This window comes from Canis lupus, chromosome 22, assembly GCF_003254725.2.
Source record: "Canis lupus dingo isolate Sandy chromosome 22, ASM325472v2, whole genome shotgun sequence".
Lineage (NCBI taxonomy): Eukaryota > Metazoa > Chordata > Mammalia > Carnivora > Canidae > Canis > Canis lupus.
This window is the reverse complement of record NC_064264.1, coordinates 20,731,155-20,751,995: the sequence shown is the minus strand read 5'-3', so window position 1 is coordinate 20,751,995 and position 20,841 is coordinate 20,731,155.

Here is a 20,841-nt window from a genome sequence, read left to right as displayed (position 1 = left end):
TAGAAATATGATCAAGTCACCTGCATGCATGAGGTTTTAGAACATAGTAGGATTTGTTTGAATCCAACCTAAAATTTATCCACGGTTGCTGAGCCTTTTACATCACAAGACTGGTCTTTCTGTTTTTGAGATGTGTTTGATAATATTGTATATATCTTAGAGTAATTTTGCATCTTAGTTATTTTTTCTTTTTTTCCAGCTTCTTTTCTTTTTAGCCTTTTCTTTTCTTTCTTTTTTATTTTTTGTAGTTAGGGTTTCCAAGTCTGAGTCGATATCATGCATGTTCTTCCAAACAATTTAATTGCTTTAATCTATTTCATTTTACAATATTTGCCAACATTTCTAAACATTTTATGAATATTTATATTTATATTTATATCGCAGGACTTGCATATTTTTAATCTCTGCAACATTTTAATTTTTTTCTTCTGTTTCTTTTACTGATTTCTATTTGTTTATATTCCTTTTGTAGTCGTTACTGTTGTGGATTTTAAGCTTTCATCAGCACATTTTTCTCATTTTAATATACAGATATCATCTGTATAATTTTTAACCCATAAGGTATTTGTCTGAAATCCTCATGTGTTTACTTTTTATAATTCATATTTTAAAATCGGTTTTCATCGGTATTCTTTTTTAAAATTTACTATATTCAAAAAGTGCAAGTTAGCTTTTTTATGATTATTCCTTATCTTTTAAAATGTCTGGCTACTTATTTTTCCAAAACCTATATCACATTCAGTATTCAAGGAAGGATGCTGTTTCTACTTCTTTCAACTTTTTCTCTCATTTTGATTCACACTTTAAAGTGTTTGTCAGGTGTCCTTTATATAAAAAGTTTATTCTTTTTTTTCTGTTTTTGGTGAAATCACAGGATTTGAGGAGAGTAAAATAACAATAGTCTTCTCTATCATTTGGAAAAATGAGTTTATTAACCTTAAAAAGACATAATCTGTTAAAAAATAGTAACTCACTCTGTTAGTACTATATCAAGCTCTATTCATTTGTTTTCTCAGCCTTTCATCCAATCAATTAATTATCAGATTTCTTAAGTACAGGGCAATCTAATTAACATCAGATAAACAATTAAGACCAAAAACTATAATTTTTGCTCTCATGACAATCAAGACCTCCTTGATCAAACAATCATAAAAATTATATATGGGTAATTAAAATAAAATAAGTGTTAAAAAGAAAATGCATGCAATATAATGGGAATAATCAGCAGGGAGAGTTAGTTATGTAAGGGGAAGGAACACTCTTGAGCAATGTGCTTAGCTGAGATCTTAGACTATGTAGGATTTTTTCTTTTTTTTTAAGTGAGGGTATTTTAAAGAAATAGATGGAAAATGAGATGTTAGGAGTGAATGTGCCATCTTTGAGATCTGGGGGAAGGCCAACATAGTTTCAAAACAGAGAGCTACTAGAAAAATGGTGTGCAAAATAATGCAAGATCTAGAACATCCAGAGCTTCACAAGCCATGGTAGAGATTTTAATTTTATTATAGAAAAAAAAGGAAACTGTGGTGGCCATCATTAATTCCCTACCAATGATCACTTCTTACATTGTAACAAACCAGATTAAAGACTTTACTCAGCCTCTCTTGTAGCATGAAGTAATAATGTGACTAAATTCTCGCCAACCACACTAAGACAAAGTACTTGTACAAAACATAGAATGCTTGTTTAAAAGAACCTGACTCAGCTCTGAGGAACACATTTTCTCTACCAACTTCTTGAAATATGGATGCAATTGCTGGTGTTGTATCAGCCATTTTGTATTATGAGGTGGTTTTGTGAAAAACACTCAGTAAATGAAGATGATAGAGTAAAAAAACAAGAAGCTGGTTTCTTGATGACACCATAAAGTTAATGAATCAGCCCTGATATTTTTACTTCAAAATGTATTTTATGAAAAAATATGATATTTTAACTTTTTTAGACATTGCTATACTTATGGTTATATTTGGTTAAACCTAATTACGATTGATATATATCACTTAAAGAATATTTTGAGAAGTGGAGGTAATGAAAGTAATAAAACTGCAGTTTTAAAATATCACTTTTATATGTAGAGAAGGACTGGAAGAGAGTAAGAATAGATTCAGGAAAACTGGTTATCAGAGCATTACACTGGGTGAGGTGGGAAAACACATTTACTTGGCTCAAAAAATACAAGTGGAGAGGGGAAAGAATAGGATGGATTAAAGAATGAGCTGAAGAGAAAATTAACATGAATGACCTCTGGCTAGTTCTTTATGAGCAAATTCTGACACCCAAATACATATTAATTTTTTAAAGATATTAAACATTTAATGTGATTTCCATGTCATTAAACTTATATAACATAAACTTCAATGTCATTTGTATACTGTATTTAGAGTTGCAGAGTATTTTGAGATCTTTATGGTGAAATCATAAAGTAAAACCTAGCAGCCTTATTATAGTGGTATATAGTGAAATAATAAGAATATTTAATTTGGTGTCCATTAGTCAAAGATTTATTCTTCTCAGAATCTTTGATGGGCATATTTTAAAAGCAAATAATGTCTCTTCCATTTTCAAATATACTAGAATAAAATTTAATAGATGGAATCAACCAAACACATTTTACATGTGAGAGTAATATATTTCAGCTTTTATATTTCTATTTCTTGTCATTCTATCTTTTGTACATATTCCATAAAGATACAAAAGTAGGTACTACTTAAAGAAAATGGAAAATAAACTTTAAAGTTTTAGCTATAAAAGCCTTAACAATTAACTAAAAATTGCTTTTAGGTGCTTTTACCTTTTCCAAAAAATATGAGACAAAAATAAAAAAACATTTCTGACAATATATCCATTATCCATATGAAGTATTTCTCAATCTCATATTTAAAAGGTGGACCAAGGTAAAGGAATATTAAAACTAAGTTGTTTTCGAATGGTTTTGATTGTTTTCCCTGAGAAGAGGCATAATTCAGAAACATGATGTATCTCTCCAAGAAACTGTTGTCTTGGACAAAGGACAGTACAGAAACAGTGAGTGGATTAAAGCTTCAAAAGAGACTGAGATTATCAGAATTAGAATGTTGGATTATTAAATTCTAAGGTAACATTAGTTTTAGGTAAATTTTAAATATTTGTAAAGGTTTTAAAATACTATAACAAATCAAGACCAAAGAGGCAGGGGAAAGAAAGCATATTTACTTCTTGTTGTATTTCATGGGAAATTGAGGAATTTCAAAATTCCAAATTTTTGGACCATAATAAGTTTTCAGAGTTTATAGCAAGTATAACAGCACACATTAAATAAGAGTATAAACATATTGAGCACAGGGATGTCGGGGTGGTTCAGTGGTTGAACATCTGCTTTCAGCTCAAGTTGTGATCCTGGGGTCCTGGGATCAAGTCCTGCATCAGGCTCCTTGAGGGGATCCTGCTTCTCCCTCTGCCAATGTCTCTGCCTCTCTCTCTCTCTCTCTCTCTCTCTCTCTTTGTCTCTCATGAATAAATAGATAAAATATTTTTTAAAAAAATATTGAGCATAGAAAATACTGAGGACAAACTGAATTAGTCTCTGAAAATGCCATATTTATACCTTAAACTTACTTAGAAAATTATGGGAAAAACAAGAATACACACTTAAACATTTCATTAACATTTAGAAAAAGTGTATCACCACATTTCATGGGACCTCTGAAAAACTCTGCTGACTATTTTTGAGTGAAAAGGGGAAATTATATTTTAGAATTATGGTGAAAGTCATTTTGACATTACAGACCCAAGAGGGACTTAGGGACTCCAAAAGACCTTAGAGCACACTTTGAGAACTGCTGACATTGAAACAAACACATACATTATAAAGAGAAGGAGTGTTGAGGAGGGTTGCTATAGGCTATCTCAGGCAGAAATTTATTGTAGGAGTGTGGTGCTGCTGGAAAAAATAAAAATGAAAAATTGAGTTTTGGGTTTTGAGAACAGGTTACTAGGAGAATCTGGCGAATTAATGAAGAGACTACTTGCAGGAGTTGAAAGAGTGGTGGGAGAACCATTACAGAATGCTGGAAAACTCATAACCCCTATGATAGGGCTGTAAAACAAAGGATAAGATTGCTATTTGTGGTAACTTGAAGGATAGTAAAAGATGTACCTAATGAACTTTCAAATTTGAGCAGTGATATTTCTGAGAAGAATATTGACATAGTATATGGATTTTACTAGGTGAATATAAAATGTCAGAGGAAAAGAGACCAACTAAAGACAGAATGAGAGAAATTGCAAGCAAAATTTAGAAGAAATAAAAAGAGCCCAAAGCTCTCTAGGTTGGAAAATAAAACTTTCTTATCTCTAGCCCCTTTAAATAACAACAAAAATAAGCCTTCTCGAAGTAAAATACAATCTGGGGGCAAAGCCCATATTGAAGGCATGGCTATAAGTTTCTTTGTCAATATCATTGGCAAAGTTAAAGTGCTGTGTCCTGCCAGGCAAAAAGGCTTCTATTTTTTTTTTTTTTCCAAAAAGGCTTCTAGAGACTTAAAGGCATTGTCTCCAGCAGTATCACAAGAGCAACAATGGTTAGATAGCTATATCGGGAGAGGCATGGCTTTAAAATTTTGTGAATGTGGCTGTTAACACTTGGAGTGGAATAAATTCAGATTTATAGGAAACACATTTCATAGACACTGTATTAGCAAATGTTCATCCACTTTGGATGAAAAAGGACTAATAGTTTCAAGATGGAAATGTACCTTAGGCCTCCAAATTTTTCCAAGCTGGAAACATGCTGAGAATTCTGCTTAAAGAGCATAGAACCCAATGCCTTATTCAGAAGTGGCCAAAAAGGGTAAAAAAGGACTTCCCAGAGGACAGAAGCAAAGGCTATGAAGAAAAATAGACTAGAGAATCCACTTTCAAGAGACTAAACCAAATTAACATTCCTTGCCCCCATAGTCTGGGTTCCTTGCCAAATGTTCCTGTTGGACTACAGAGCAGCTCTTGGGCCAGTGACAATAGCTATCTCCCATTTGTCCCCTATTCAACTGGAATGCTTATGAATTATTCTCTTCCTTACTGCCCATTGCATTTTGGGTGTGTGAAACACAGATAATTGGTCTCTTAAATTCATAAGTATCCAGATCAAGAGGAGCAGTACACATAGTGCTACATCTGGACCAAATGTACCTCACAAGGTCTTAGACTCCAAGTTCATTGCTATGATTTGATGAGAGATTTATGGTCCCTGGATAGGTGTTAACATACACTACATATGGGAAAGACATAAGAAATTGTGGCCAGAAGGTGAATTCAGGTAGATAATTTCACTGACGCATTGATACTTAAAAACTGCTTGGCTCAGAAAGTGGGAGGGCCCTTCTCTGTGATTTGTTTTGCCCAATGGGGATTTGCTAATAGTAGCATCATCAGAGGCCTGTAAAGCACTTGCCAAGTGGTGCATTTTTCACTTTACTGTGTTCCATTGCTATATGTGTACAAAAATGTCCAGGATGACTGATTGTAGGAATATGATAGACATATGGAAAATAGCTTTAACAAAGTCCTAAACTTTATTTTAAACAATAGCAATGAAGATTTAGAAAACTAAAATTTAAAATGCATCACTTTAGGTAGGATTAAAACATGTCAAATAATAAGAATAAATATAACTTAACATGTATATGACTTTTCATAAAAATTTGCAAAATACTATTAAAAGATCTCTAAAAAGATCTAAATAATGGATGAATATACCATGCCCACAGCTCAGAGCACTCAACTCACAAAATTTTTAACTTGTTCTAGACAGATTTATAAAACTAGGGAAGTACAATAATATTCATGGAAGTCTTCTTTTGTTCTTTTTTAAAGACTTATTTATTGGGGTGCCCAGGTGGTTCAGTTGGTTAAGTGTCTACCTCCAGCTCAGGTGGAGACCTCAGTATCCTGGGATTGAGCTCCCTTCCATCTTCCCCCACCCATCTTGGTCCAACTCCCTGCTCAGTGGGGAGTCTGTCTCTCCCTCTCCCTCTGCCCCTCCCCAACTCACCCCCATTTTCATGTGCTCCCTCTCACAAATAAACCAATAAAATCTTTGAAGAAAGATTAAATAAAGATTTTATTGGTTTATTTGAGAGAGGGAGAGATAGCAAGTAGAAGGGAGGGGCAGAGGGAAAGAGGGGAAATAGAGTCCCAAGACTCCTTGCTCAGTGCAGAGGCTTATACTGGCCAATCCCAGGACTCTGAGATCATGACCTGAGCTGAAACCAAGAGTCAGATGCATAAACAACTGCACCACCCACAGGTGCTTCATGGAAGTCTTTTTATGTGTTTGTGTGTTAAAATGTACAATAGATAAGACAAATTATGTGTCAATGCAAAGTATAAAGAATAGCCAAGACAATTTTTTTTAGCCAAGACAATTATACAGAAAACGATGAAGTTATTAATTTAACTAAATATCAAAACTTCTTAAAAAGTGTTAGCAATTAATATAGTATAGTTTTGGTATCAGGATAGGCAGAAAGACCATTAGGATAAATAGATTGTATAATTCTATTTATAGAAATTGCAAAATACAGAACAAACTAAATTGTAGTGTTTACCAGTGTGTGCTTATTTGATAAAAGTATAGAGAACATCAAATAAGTATGAATAAAAGTAAGGACATTACTTAATCCAAGAACACAAATGAGATAATGAATGATAATGATATGTAAGTGATGGATCACTAAATTCTACTCCTGAAACTAATATTACACTATATGTTAACTAACTGGAATTTAAATAAAACCTTGAATCAAATCAACAAACAAAATGATATTTTGGTGGTTCCATGTCCTAGTACCATATCACTTCTTTATCTTGATGTTGCTCACTTTCCTGATTGATTATATCACTGAGCAATGATGTCAAAATATCAAATATCTAGAAATAAATCTGGCAAAAGATGTATAAAGCATATTATTAACCATTATTAAGTTATACCAATAACAGAAAACTCTTAACCATTATTGATATATATCATGTTTATTAATTTCAGGAATTAATAATATAGAGATGTCAGTTCACATTAATCCATACAACCAATATATTGTAATTAAATTTAGTAGGAACTGATAAACTGGTCATAATATTTATGTAAATGTAAATATCAAAATAGCCAGGACACATTTACAGAAATACAAGGTAGTCAGCAAGAATAAAAGCTAAATTAATTGAGACAGTGTCATGTTGATATAAGGATACATGAAGTGATCAGTGGAATAGAGATCCCAGAAACAGACCCAAACTTACCTGGGAATTTTTTCTGCAAGATAAAGTGGCAATGCAAAGAAATGCTGTCAGTGAATGGCCCAATAGAAACTGGAGAGCCACGTGGGAAAATTGATGCCTACTTTATACATACACAAAAATAACTTTCAAGCAGATGTTATATATAAACTGAAAGGAAAAATAGCTTCTAAAATACAATATAGAAGTTTCTGTGTGCTTAAACATATAGTAATAGCACCATTTTATTATTTAATGTATCTTGCAAAAATAATTTAGCCAAAGATATATGAAGAATTGTGGTGATTTGGATTTTTCTTAGCAAACAATGGCATTGCTAGAAACCAAACTGTGAAACTCAGAAAAGTCTATGTCAGAATCATAGTCACAGTAGGACAGAGAGAAGGCCAGTTAGCAACCACAAAAATAACTAAATGGGTCCCTTTTCTGACTAACCAAATTAAACAGCCACACTTTTAGCCTCTTGTTTAATAGGTAAACCTTATTAAGAAATCCAATTACTGTATTGTTCTCATTTCTTGACAATACCTAACTGAAAACCATCTCTCTTTTACTTAATCCCTCCTTAAAATCTACTACAATCCCAACTCCTAGAAGAGGTCTCCCCACTCCAATTTTCTGGAGACGTCCTCATATTTCTTGCTACAGTAGGTTTAAATAAACCTAATTTTATTTAAACATAGATATATTCCCTGTAGTCTTTACTTTTGACTTTAACAACCAACAAGAAAAATGAGACAAAGTATTTGGTCATCTTCACGTCACTGTATGAATGGGTCATTTAATTATGTGACTAGTTTTTATACTTCCAAATTCAAACACATATTATTATAGTATAGAATAGTGCTCTACATCTCTTATCAAGAACAATGTTAAATAGTTTATTTTAGTAACTACTTAGTGATTTGATCAATGATTGTAATATTAAGCTATAGTTCTCCAAATAAGTTAAGCTTTTAAAAGACACATTTCTGTGACTTAAAAATGTTTGAATTCACCAGAAAACTCATGCCTGCCAAATTACAGATACATATTTAGAATACAATTTGTTGTAATTATATGTCTCCTTAGGGAGAACATGTGTATGCTACAAGAGTATGCCGGCAATCATTTTCAGTGTTCTGATTATACCCTTTATAATGTGCCTTCCTAATTCAGAGGGCAGGCACATTTTTTCTTACTATGTTAATTAGTTTCTCTTCAATAATCCAGATGTTTTGTTTATGTAATTTATTCCTTCCTGTTGACTTTTTAGTAATGAGATTAATCTGTCTGATTTCCCGCCTTCTAGCTCAATATTATGCTTCTATAATCATCTCCTTTAAAATGGGAGTGAAAACCTCATTCTACCAGCATCTCTATTCTTCAGTCATGGAAAGGTTTTCTTATCTAGGGAAAGAGCACTGAGCATACTTTGTAAAGGTTGTTACATTTTCCTCACCTTGTAACTGTACAACAAAAATCCCATCCCAGCACAAACATAGAAACAATGCATAGTGCTATTAGAATAAAATGTAAAATTAGATATTATCTTCAATATGATTCAATAGTGATGTAAAAATACAAAATCAAGTAAAATGTGTCTATTTCTTCTTTTGCATTTCAAGAACAAGTATCTGTTCATTGCTTGCTGTCCCAGGCCTGTTCCATTTTAGACTCCCTCCTTTTACTCATGAACTCCTATTTCATAAGCATCTCCAGGCTCATAGAACAATGAGCCACATAAGACTTTTAACCAAACACACAACTAAAAGTAATAGTGGTTCATTTCTGCAATGATATTTCAAGGTATATATGGTTTAACTAGTATAGTTTTAGTTAACTTGTCTAAGATCTTTAATGGGAATATACACAAGGAAATTCTAAATACGAACATATGTCAAACAATTATTTTTAAAGATTTTATTTATTTATTTATTTGACAGAGAGAGAGCAAGTGAGCACAGCAGGGGGAGAAGCAGAGGGAGAGGGAGAAGCAGGCTCCTTGCTAAGCAGGGAGCCGGACGTGATGCTAAATCCCAGGACCCTGGGATCATGACATGAGCCAAAGGCAGATGCTTAACTGACTGAGCCACCCAGGCACCCCTACCATCAAATAGTTAAAAGTTATTTGGGTTGGAATGTGTCATTTAAAGTTTCTAAGATATGACTCTCTAGATTTACATAACAAGCAACCCTCAATCTGTACTCCTTAACAATATCTTCTATATTTAACTTACTTTATAATTAAATTATTTTATTTTTTTAATTTGAATTTAATAAAAAGGGAAATATTTTTAAAAAAGAAATATTAGGAGCATAGTAATTTCTAGGCTCTTCAAACATATTTCTATGCTTTCCAAACATAATTAAATTATAATTTCAGCACTGGGCTTAGTAATTTTTTTCTCCTCAAAATGCCTTATTACAATACATCAACATCATCTTTTAATGATTGCTATTCCAGAATGCATTTAAATATTTTTTTAAATAATCATTGATAATCCTTGTTTATATATACTACCTTTAGCTGCTACATGGTAAATTTTACATCACTATAAAATTATAGATATATAATAGATATATAATAGATAGATCTATATAGATATAGATCATTATATCTAGCTCTCAAAAATATTTCTTTGATTTTGATGGAAAATGTAAATCCTATCAATTACTGTTTGGGGAAAGAATGTAATACATGTATTTTATATTATGTTGTTATATATTATATTGTGCATTATTACATGTTATATATCATTTGCCATGTATTTATAACATATAAATGTTAAATATATATTGTGTGAAATTTAGGAATATGTTACAGCTACCAGATAATCTTTGGTTTCATGCATATTCTTGTCTCTCTCCTCTTCTCTCTCTCCACTATCTCTTCATCTGTCTCTTGTTAAAACACACCATTTACAATTTAATATGTTCCTCCAGATTTTATAGCTGTACAATGTATATCATATATATGACAGGAGGAAGCATACAATAATTATAAGTGTGTGCGAGTGAATAAGAGTAATTAATAATAATTAATAAGAGACACATTGTGATGCTTAATTTTATATGTCAGTGTGGCTGGTGCTCAATTTAGAGTCAAACTAGGTTAAATGTCACTGTGAAAACAGAGATGATTAATATCATGGTCAGTTTCATTATCTTCCATAAAGTAGGTAGGCTTCATTCAATTAGTTGAAGGTTTTAGGAGCAAAGAATGAAGTTGCCTAAAGAACGAATTGTGTCTCAAGCCTGAAATATAAAAATCACACTTGAGTTTCAAGTTTAATGGCCTGCCCTGTGGATGTTGGTCTATAACTCTACTCTCCCTCTCTCTATCTATGCTTTGCATAAGTTGTGGGGAGGTGAACATCATCTTCAGTCTCTTGGTGATGATCAGAAAAATATGTATCTGGGAGGTTCCCAGACTCAAAACCTTTCTTGTCTTGTGTCACTCAGCAGATATGTGTTACCTGTAACTCTCTGGGAAGGCAGACACCCCACCTTGGGTTCATTAAAAAAAAAAAAAAAAAAAAAAGATAGACCAGATATTTCATTCTTAAAACATCAAGAAAGTCAGAGTAGTAGAATAGTGAAAACAAGATTGAGTCAATAAGTTTGAAGTTACAATGGATTTGAGGAATTATTTCAGTATTTTAGTGATGTTTCTGGTGATTATTAGAGAATTCGAGATTTTGGAGTTTACTGTTTACTGCAAACAATTTAATTATGTGACTTTGGGACCAGTGTCAGTAGTAAGAGGCAGAAAAGAAAACTACCCTAGAAGCACAGAGACTAAGAAATTATAATACCAAGGGTTGAAAAAGATATGCATATGGGTAATTGGTATAGTTACATCTCTCACTTTTGCATGTGATGTCTTCTGGATTTCCTGTCTGACTTAGAAGACCTCTACACACTAAGTCTTAAACCATTATTTCATACCCCTTGTATTTTCATTTAGCTTTTGTTACTTTCAGATATTAAGTAACTCCAGTTTATTTTTATATATGTTATGAAGTAGAAATTTAACACAAATTATTGTTACAAATAGATTTAGAACTCTTTAAAAATTGCAGATCTTTGGATGGTAAATACTGTTTACCAAATTATTCAAATAAATATGTTCATTTATTCTTTAGAAAGAATACAAAGAGTTTAGAAAAAAACACATTATTTAGGAGGATGTGATAAGCTCTTCTTTCAACATAGCCACTCATTTCATGAGAAATTTGCATAATTATGTTATTTTCTCAGATTTGGTTGAAACTTTTTACCTGGTCTTTGCAAATAAAAATAATTGAAATATACTTCTGATGGCAGACAGCTAAAAGTCTTGTCCTCAAAGTTAACAATAAAGTCTTTTTTTTTTTTTTTTAGTAAGAGAATACTGAAATTGTAGTTTAAATGGTTTAAACAACTCACAAAAATATAATTTTGCTTTGGGAAAGGATGGATTATCTTGCAGCAGATCAACTATCCTAAAGTGAAGAGCAGCAGAAGCCAGTTAATAAGAAAAATTGATTAAAAAAAAATTAAATTAAATATACTCAAAGGCATCAGAGATCCTCAAGGCAGCAAGGACTTTTTTTTTTTTTTTTTTTGAGTAAATACTATTTTTAAATCCTATTTTACAGATGAGAACTCCAAAATGCAGAAAGGTTAAACAACTTGACTATGGATGTAAGCTAATAAGTAACAGATTTAGAATTTGTTTTTCTTTTTTGGGGGGGGTTGTATATTTTTTTTATTGGAGTTCTATTTGCCAACATATAACACCCAGTGCTCATCCCATCAAGTGGCCCCCTCAGTGCCTGTCACCCAGTCACCCCATCCCCCAACCCAGCTCCCTTTCCACCACCCCTTGTTCGTTTCCCAGAGTTAGGAGTCTCTCATGTTCTGTCCCCCTTTCTGATATTTCCCACTCATTTTCTCTCCTTTCACCTAAAATCCCTTTCAGTATTTTTTATATTCCCCAAATGAATGAGACCATATAATGTTTGTCCTTCTCCGATTGACTTACTTCACTCAGCATAATACCCTCCAGTTCCATCCATGTTGAAGCAAATGGTGGGTATTCATCGTTTCTAATGGCAGAGTAAATACAATTGGGAGAAGCCAGGAGTTGTGCAGGAATCTGGGATGACTCTCTGCAGCACCTATTCCCCTCAGGGCATTTTCCAATTTTGAGAACCGAGTCAAAGGTAAGGATTACAGCACAGTGCCTGGGGAATAGACTAATAAATAGAGAAAAAAAGATCTTGTAACAGTTGTTCAGGCCCAAAAGGCAACAGATAGATACTTGAGGGACCTGAATAACAGTGCAGTTTGGATATATATGTATCAGAGCTGCAGAACACCCAGGTTCAGCTGGAGCTAGACTAGAAGACTTTGGGACTAGAGGTGAACCAGAGACTGGAACCCTACCCAAACTATAATACAACTTTTACTCATTTGAATTTGGATTGAACTAAGGTGATTAGTCACTCTTTCTAGCAAAGGTAAAGATAAATTCTCTGTGTAGAAAAAAAAAAAAAAATCACCCAGAGACTGTATGGAATTTTAAAGTATGGCCTGGCATTCACTGAAAACATCATACCCATGGCATGAGAGAACACCAAGTGACCTAAAGCCAAGAAAATAAGCAAACAAAACTACCTAGTGGTCCTACACTTAGGGATTTGTAGACACATTTTTAAAGTGGTTATGGTTAAAATGTGTAGAAAAATAGGGAAAATATGTAAAAAATAGAAATGAAGGGCAACCCAGGTGGCTCAGCGGTTTAGCACTGCCTTCAGCCCAGGGCCTGATCCTGGAGACCGAGGATCGAGTCCCACATCGGGCTCCCTGCATGGAGCCTGCTTCTCCCTCTGCCTGTGTCTCTGCCTCTCTCTCTCTCTCTCTGTGACTATCATAAAAAAAAAAAAACCTTGAAAAAAAAAATAGAAATGAAGATGGTTTATAGCATCAGAAAATCAAAATATGCCAAAAAAATCCAAATACACATTGTAGACCCAGAAAATACAGTAATCCAAAACAGTGCTTGATGGATTTAACCATGGATTGCAGAACAAAATATCAGTAAACTGAAAGATAAGAAAAATATCTGGATAGAAGCACAGATATGGAAAGGATACAAATGGGGGGAGGGAGCATTTAATATGGATATAAGGGAAAGGGGAAAAGTCTTTCATAGTATTAAATAAAGTCTCAGAGGAGGAAAAAAAGAGAGAGAATGAGACTGAGGTAGTCACTGAGAAGGTAGTCACTGAAAGTTTTCAAAAATTCACCAATAATCAATTAGGATATATACAAAGAAAACCCGAGGCAAGGAGAAATGTCTTCTAAGCAAGAGAAACTTGTATGTTACTTTTAAAGAACAAAAATAAAATTGAAAACTAAATTTCAGAAATGTCACTAATCATAGGTTAATGAACATCTTTATTTTTTTTAAAGGATTTTATCTATTTGAGAAAAAGAGACACCCGTGAGCAGGGGGGAGGGGCAGAAGGAGAAGCCCTATGAGGGACTCCATCCCAGGACCCTGGGATCAAGACCTGAGCTGAAGGCAGATGCTTAATTGACTAAACCACCCAGGCGCCCCCTGGGGTGGTTTACATGTTTAAAGTATATTGTATAAAAGAACTGTATACCCCCCACAAAAGATGTCTTTCAAAAATGAAGTCAAAATAAAGACATGATCAGCCAAACAAACCTGGAAGTTTTCCACACCAATAGATACACACTAAAAAGAAAGCCTATGGAGAATCCTTTAGGAAGAAACAAAATAATCTCAGACCAAAGTATGAAAATGCAAGAAGAGCAATTTAAGGTAAATACAAGCATAAACATAAATAAATATTGAGATAAATAAATATCAAATGTAAAAAAAACCTATTAATAAAATCAGTAATGTTATGTTGGGTTCAACATAAATGTATACGTAAAGAATATGGCTGTGTCTGAGAGATAGTAAATGGTAACTAAGTAATTTTTAACTAAGAATTCTCTTTATAGTAAATACATAGAAAATAGTAAAATTAAAAATCTGTCAATACAATAGAGGAAAATAATTTGAATAACCAGAGAATATCAATCCTACATGACTCTCAGCCACGACTAATTTTGAAATGACTGAGGTATATGCATGGCTTCTTGGAGCCTAAAAATTAAAATGTATAGCAACCTCTGCAGGGATTTGAATTTTTATCCACATCTAATAAAACTTTTCTATTAATATGCTTTCATTAGACACCTTTGGATGTGTATGTGTGACAATCACTTACATTTTCTCCTATATAACATCGATTAAGGATTTTTTTCCTCCTGAAGTCTATTTTAATCCTGAGAATTATTTTTTGATCCAATACCTTCTCTTTTTACATCTTTTAAGCCACATCGTTATCTTTATTAGAATGAATAGCTAGAACTGATCTTATTATCACAAGTTTTCAGAAAATCTGACAGTTGATAACTAGAAGGAGATTATATTAATTTACTTGCCATCGGCTTTTGACATAACTATTTCTTTAGCATTTTACCTCTTATTAAAGGAAGGAAAGCCAAAGCTGGATAATGGGGCTTTCATTAGTTTTCTCTCTAAGGCCAATGATAAAGACTTGTCATAATATCTCCAGGTTTTAAAAACTCATAGACTTAACCCAATTCTTTTCCTCCTAAATCATATCTCTGATACTAACTAATGCCAATTTTACTATGCTATACTCTATTGTTTTATCAGATTGCCCCTCCAGAGGAAAAAATGAGTATTATTCAAGAGCTTCTTGATATTTCTAATTAAATAAGGGTATTGTCAAACAAGTTTGTGATTGTGTGATACATTGTATCCATGCATAATACATTGTATAATATGATACATTGCATGCTAGTGTTTGATGTAAAGAGACTATTAATGAGCGTAGGATTCTATTTGCTAACCTAAAGCCAAACATGACTAGTAAGTTTCATGGTATCACAAGTATGCCTCAAATTGTACTCTTTCTGCACTTTTGAGATTGATTGGCTAAAATGTCTCTTGATTCCATGAAATATTTGCATTTTACATCTCCCAGTTACAAGCTTAGATCTTGGGTTTCAGAGTTTAATACTTGTTAACTATCTACTATTTCTGTGAATTTGGATAATAAATTTCCAACTTCTTAATCCTGAATCCACATCAGAATACAGTCAGGTAAATAAATATACATATATATCTTTCAAGATATCAAAGACATTCCTCAGTATATTTAAAATATTTTCCTAAGTATATTAAAATATTTTAATTTCAAATATAAGGTATTGAACAAAAGATGTTATTTTCAAGAGAACTGTGGTATCCTAGCACTGTAACTGGTTTGTCTAGTAGCAATCTGACTCTAGTAGAATGGGAAAAAAAAAAATTAAAGAGAGAAAACTAAGTGTGGAATTAAAGTTATAAAGAGGGGTGGAACAGAACTAGTACATAAATACCAGCAATTAAAAAATAATTCATATTTATAAAGCTTTCACAAATAATCACTTGCCACTCAAAATATGGGAAATTCCACTGTATGAGTATTTATACATAAAATTTGGGCCAGTGGGACTAGTTTGTGGATATTGTTGTTTTTAAAATATTAGCCCAGAATTGTGGCATCTTCTGCTTACAGAAGAATGTAGTTGAGATAGTAGATAAATGCTCCTCTGCAAAACTAGTAAGAAGTAGATGAAATTACATATGTGTATAAAAATACATATACATATAAGTATGTTAATAAATTGATAAATATTGCATATTATATATAATTGTATATAAATTTATAAACACTAACATATATAGAAAGTTATTTATATATGTATATATTATAAATATATATTTGTATATTTTTACTTATGGCTAAACACGTCCAACATCTGTGGAAGAAAACACTGTAAATCAATTAATTAGTGTTCCAAGGAAATGAGAATACTTCTGAAAGTTAAACATTATAAAACATTAAATCTTAATTTAAAAACCTGGAGGTAGGGACACCTGGGTGTCTCAGTGGTTTGGTGCCTGCCTTCAGCCCAGGGCATGATCCTGAAGACCCAGGATCGAGTCCCACATTGGGCTCCCTGCATGGAGTCTGCTTCTCTCTCTGCCTAGTCTCTGCCTCTCTCTGTGTGTCTCTCATGAATAAATAAATAAAATCTTAAAAATAAATAGGTGATAGATAGATAAATAGATACATAAAATAAAAACCTGGAGGTAATACATGAAAAACAAAATGAATAAATAAAATCATTTAAAAAAAAGAGCCAAAATTAAGACTGAGTGTTGGCTTTACAAAAAAATTACAGAAGCTGAAAGAAAATTTTTAAAAATGTTTAAAATCAGGATCCCTGGGTGGTGCAGCGGTTTAGCGCCTTTGGCCCAGGGCGCGATCCTGGAGACCCAGGATCGAATCCCACATCGGGCTCCCGGTGCATGGAGCCTGCTTCTCCCTCTGCCTATGTCTCTGCCTCTCTCTCTCTCTCTCTCACTCTCTCTCTCTGTGACTATTATAAATAAATAAAAATTTTTAAAAAAATGTTTAAAATGAGAGAAGAAAAGAAAATTTTGCCAACGTGAATTCTCTAATGTTTTTCAAAATAAGCCCCAAACTATTACATTTTAGAATCAACAAAAGTTGAAAGAACTTACTGTCCGTAGACTTGCATTAAAAGAAATACTAAGGAAAATTCTTCAAGGTGAAGGAAAAATGATTCCAGCTAGACTTTAAGAGGAATGATGATGGCTGAAGAGATAAAAATATGAATGATTATAAAAACATATTCTGTTGAAAACCATAATAGTAATAACAATAGTCTAATATGTAACTATTTGTAAAATCAAAATACCTACTAATAATGGCACAAAATTCAGAGTAAAAATAAGCTGAAATATTTTAATGACTTTCCATTTTTCATTAAATGTTCAGAATACAACATTCAAGTAGCCACTAATATGTCTACTGTCGATTATATAGTATCATAAATCAAATATAACACGTTAATGAGAAAAATGAAATTCTTCAAAAGAAAGTCTTGATTAATCCAAAATAAAGCTGAGAAAAACCCCAGAAAGAACAAAGAATAGCTGCAGCAAATAGAAACTAGAAGAAAGCTGACAGACTTTAACCATAGCATTAATTTCATGAAATGTAAAGATTCTGAGTTATTCTAAATATTATGTTCCAGGATTGTAAAAGAGTAATCATCAGAATGAAAATCTAATCTAAGTCGATGTTTCTTAACAACAGATGATATAGTTAGAGTTACAGAAACTCCCATAGCATGCAAATGCATCAGGAAAAAGCTGATGTGCCCAGCTCACAGTAGAGAGTAGAGGAAGAAGACTTGATGACAAGAAGCATACCACGGTAAAGAGGACATATCACATGACAAAGGCTCATTTCATGAGTAAGATAAAATCATTCTTAATCTATATATTCTCAAGAATATGACTTTTACAAAGGAAATCTGACAGAACTGATAACAAGAATTAGAAAATGTATATTTATTTACTGTTGGTGATTTTAACACACCTTTCTCATTAACATTAAACAATCTGGAAAAAATCAGCAGAGATGTAGCCAATCTGACAAACATAACAAATTTGTAACTGACAGCTAACTAACATGACACTCAAAATCTGTTAATCATATATTAATTTCAAAATCACCAGTTGCTGGACCAAAGAGAAAGTCCCAACACTTTTTAAAGTTACATGATCATACAGAGTACATTCTCTGACCTTAGTGGGAATGAAGTTGGAAACTAATAACAAGAAGATAATTAGATTCTCACCCCAAAAAAAAAAAATAAAAAAAAAAAAGATTCTCACCCCAAATATTTAGAAATTAAGCAACTCATATGCACATACTTTTACATATGTCTGGAGCAAAAAAAAAAAAAAAAAAAAAAAAAAAATCACCAGACACGTAGGAAATAGTTGGAAATGAATTTGAATTGTATTGAAAGCCTGCCATTTCAAACCATATGGAATGCAGCTACTAATCCCCCATAACAAGAAATTTGGGGCCATTTTTAGTAAGGTTGCTGTAAGTTTTTGTGACAGGTTTCTACATGGGTAAATGTTTGACTTTCTCTTCCGTAAATATATAAAGTGGAATTGCTCAGTTGTATGCTGCACTAATCACACTGAGTTGAAGGGAGAAACAACTCATAAGACCCCACAGGATTTAGCATCTTTAAACCATGCTGCTTGTTTTACTTCCTCTGATAACCAGTCATAAGAAGGAGTACATTCAAAGGTTATCCCGTCACATGTTCTTCAACGTGAATCTCCATATAATGTGGAAACACTACTGTGAATCTTTTTTTCTGCTGGACTAATGCTTTGACATAGCCTAGGAACTAATGGTAAGTTCAGTGTCAAAATAATTGTATGTTCCTCCATAAAATAATCAAATTCAAATAAAGCCCAACAGTAGGCCATTCAAATGCAAGTGTAACTTAAACATCAGGTTACTTTTTAGTCTAAAATCCCAGTGGTCACCACTGGGAGTCAAACAGGTTTCTGTCAAAGGCTCAAATCAGCATGATTGAGCATAACAGACACTTCCAATATCATTTGAGCATGGACGGCCAAAGGTACCAAAGGGATTGATTGTGCGATATCTCTTTGAAACATTAACAAAGCCTTTTGTTGTTCAGAGCCTTCTTATATTCAGTTCTTTCCCTGGTAACTTTGTGAACAGCAGCTAATAAAATTCCCAGATGTGCTATGTGATTTCTCCAGAAACCAGCATCTTAATCAATACCTTTGGAGCTGTCAGGGACAGTATGTTTTTTGTTGTTGAAAGAATGTTTCTATTAACTTCAATCAAAGTTACATAAGAATCTTCCACTTTGTTGGGAGATGTACTTTGGTCAGATTAATCAGCACCAGCATTCATCAATCCCTATGAAGTATCTTCAGATCCTCAGTCCGTTTTATCCATACCCATGTAAATTGTCTTAGGTTCTCTACTGAGAATTACACCCACAGCTCTCGCATCCTGTCACTGGGATCGTAATCCTCTCCTTTGCCTTGTACCCATTTTAATAACCATGAGTTCTAAAAAAGAAGTTTCTCCTTTTTTGACATCCTCATATTTCAAAGTTAGGATAACTAATATATTAAAAATCTTTAACACTTTGAGAGGTTGTGAGGACAGTGAGATTACCTAATGTCTTATGGAGATCCATTAAAATTTTAGTCACTTCACAAGTGTTCAAATGGCTGGTTAGCAATAAATGAAAAAAGGAGAAGATAAATTAATAATATTAAACACTCTCCCATCATTCATTCCCATTCGTTGGAGCTGGACAAAGAGACTGGCAACAAACTTCTCACATTATCCTCCCTACTTATTATCCTCCCCAAACTCTTATTATCCTCCCCAAAACCAAAACCTCTTAAGAGCTAAGTTGAAACCTCTTTTATCACATCATCAAGAATCACTTGGATCAAAGACATAGAATTAGGAGAAACTTTACTTGCATCATATGGAAACTCCAAAGTTGACCACATTTTCAATATTTCACCAGCCTTAGGAAAAAAAAAAATCTACCAGTTTCAAAAGTTACAATTGGAGACATATCACATTTCAACTCTACTTTTATCCAGCTCAATTGGGATTTTTTCCCACCTATCTATATTTCTGTAAAGACTGCACCTAACTGTGGACCCTGAAAAAGACAGAACAAGCCCTTCTATTTGACAATATCTATGGTAAGGGAAAGAAGTTCCTTATCACTGATATATAAAATCCAGTTCAAGAGAGGCTCAGTAAAAATATTTCAGCAGGAAGTTGCTTCTAGAGGTCTACAAATAACTATTGCCTGGATATTCCTATATTTCAGTAGTTTTTTGTTTAATTAGCTGTACTTGTAAACTATACAATCTTTTTATTGATTACCAATCAGATAGGATCACATACATATCATGAGAGCATCTGCCCCTTTCAGGACATATCTTTCCCCTTTTAGACTGAATTACTAGCCATAACAAGTGAGTCTAGAAGCCTGGAGCTGTTTCTCTTTTCCTATCCATTTCACCAAAACAGACAAAAGCAGACAATGTTCATCATTTTTAGTTCATTTTCTCTTTGATTTTTGTTTTCTAATGCATTTAGCTATCTCCCCAGCCATGAATTTGCCACCAGCAAGTGCCACTAATATGTGTCCATTGATCATAGTGCTTGAGTAACCTCAAACCAAGGGGGTTCATGAAGTGTCCATATGCTCATGAGACATATAGTCTTGCAGTTTACTTTACTTGTAATGTCTTTGTCTGACTTTGAAATCATGGTACTATTGGCCTCATAAAATGATTTTTTATGATTTTTTCATCTTCTTTTATTATTTGGACTACTCTATAACAATAACAGCAAACTGATTACCTTTGAATATTAGTTACTGGAGAAAACACAAAAGAAGTCTTTTGAGATGCGGATACTGTTTTATATTTGATCTTGGTAGTAGATATATTGCAATGTTTGCATTGTATCTTATGATCTGTATACTTTCTTATGTTATATAGCAATAAATATTTTAGAAAATATCAACCTAAGTCATCCA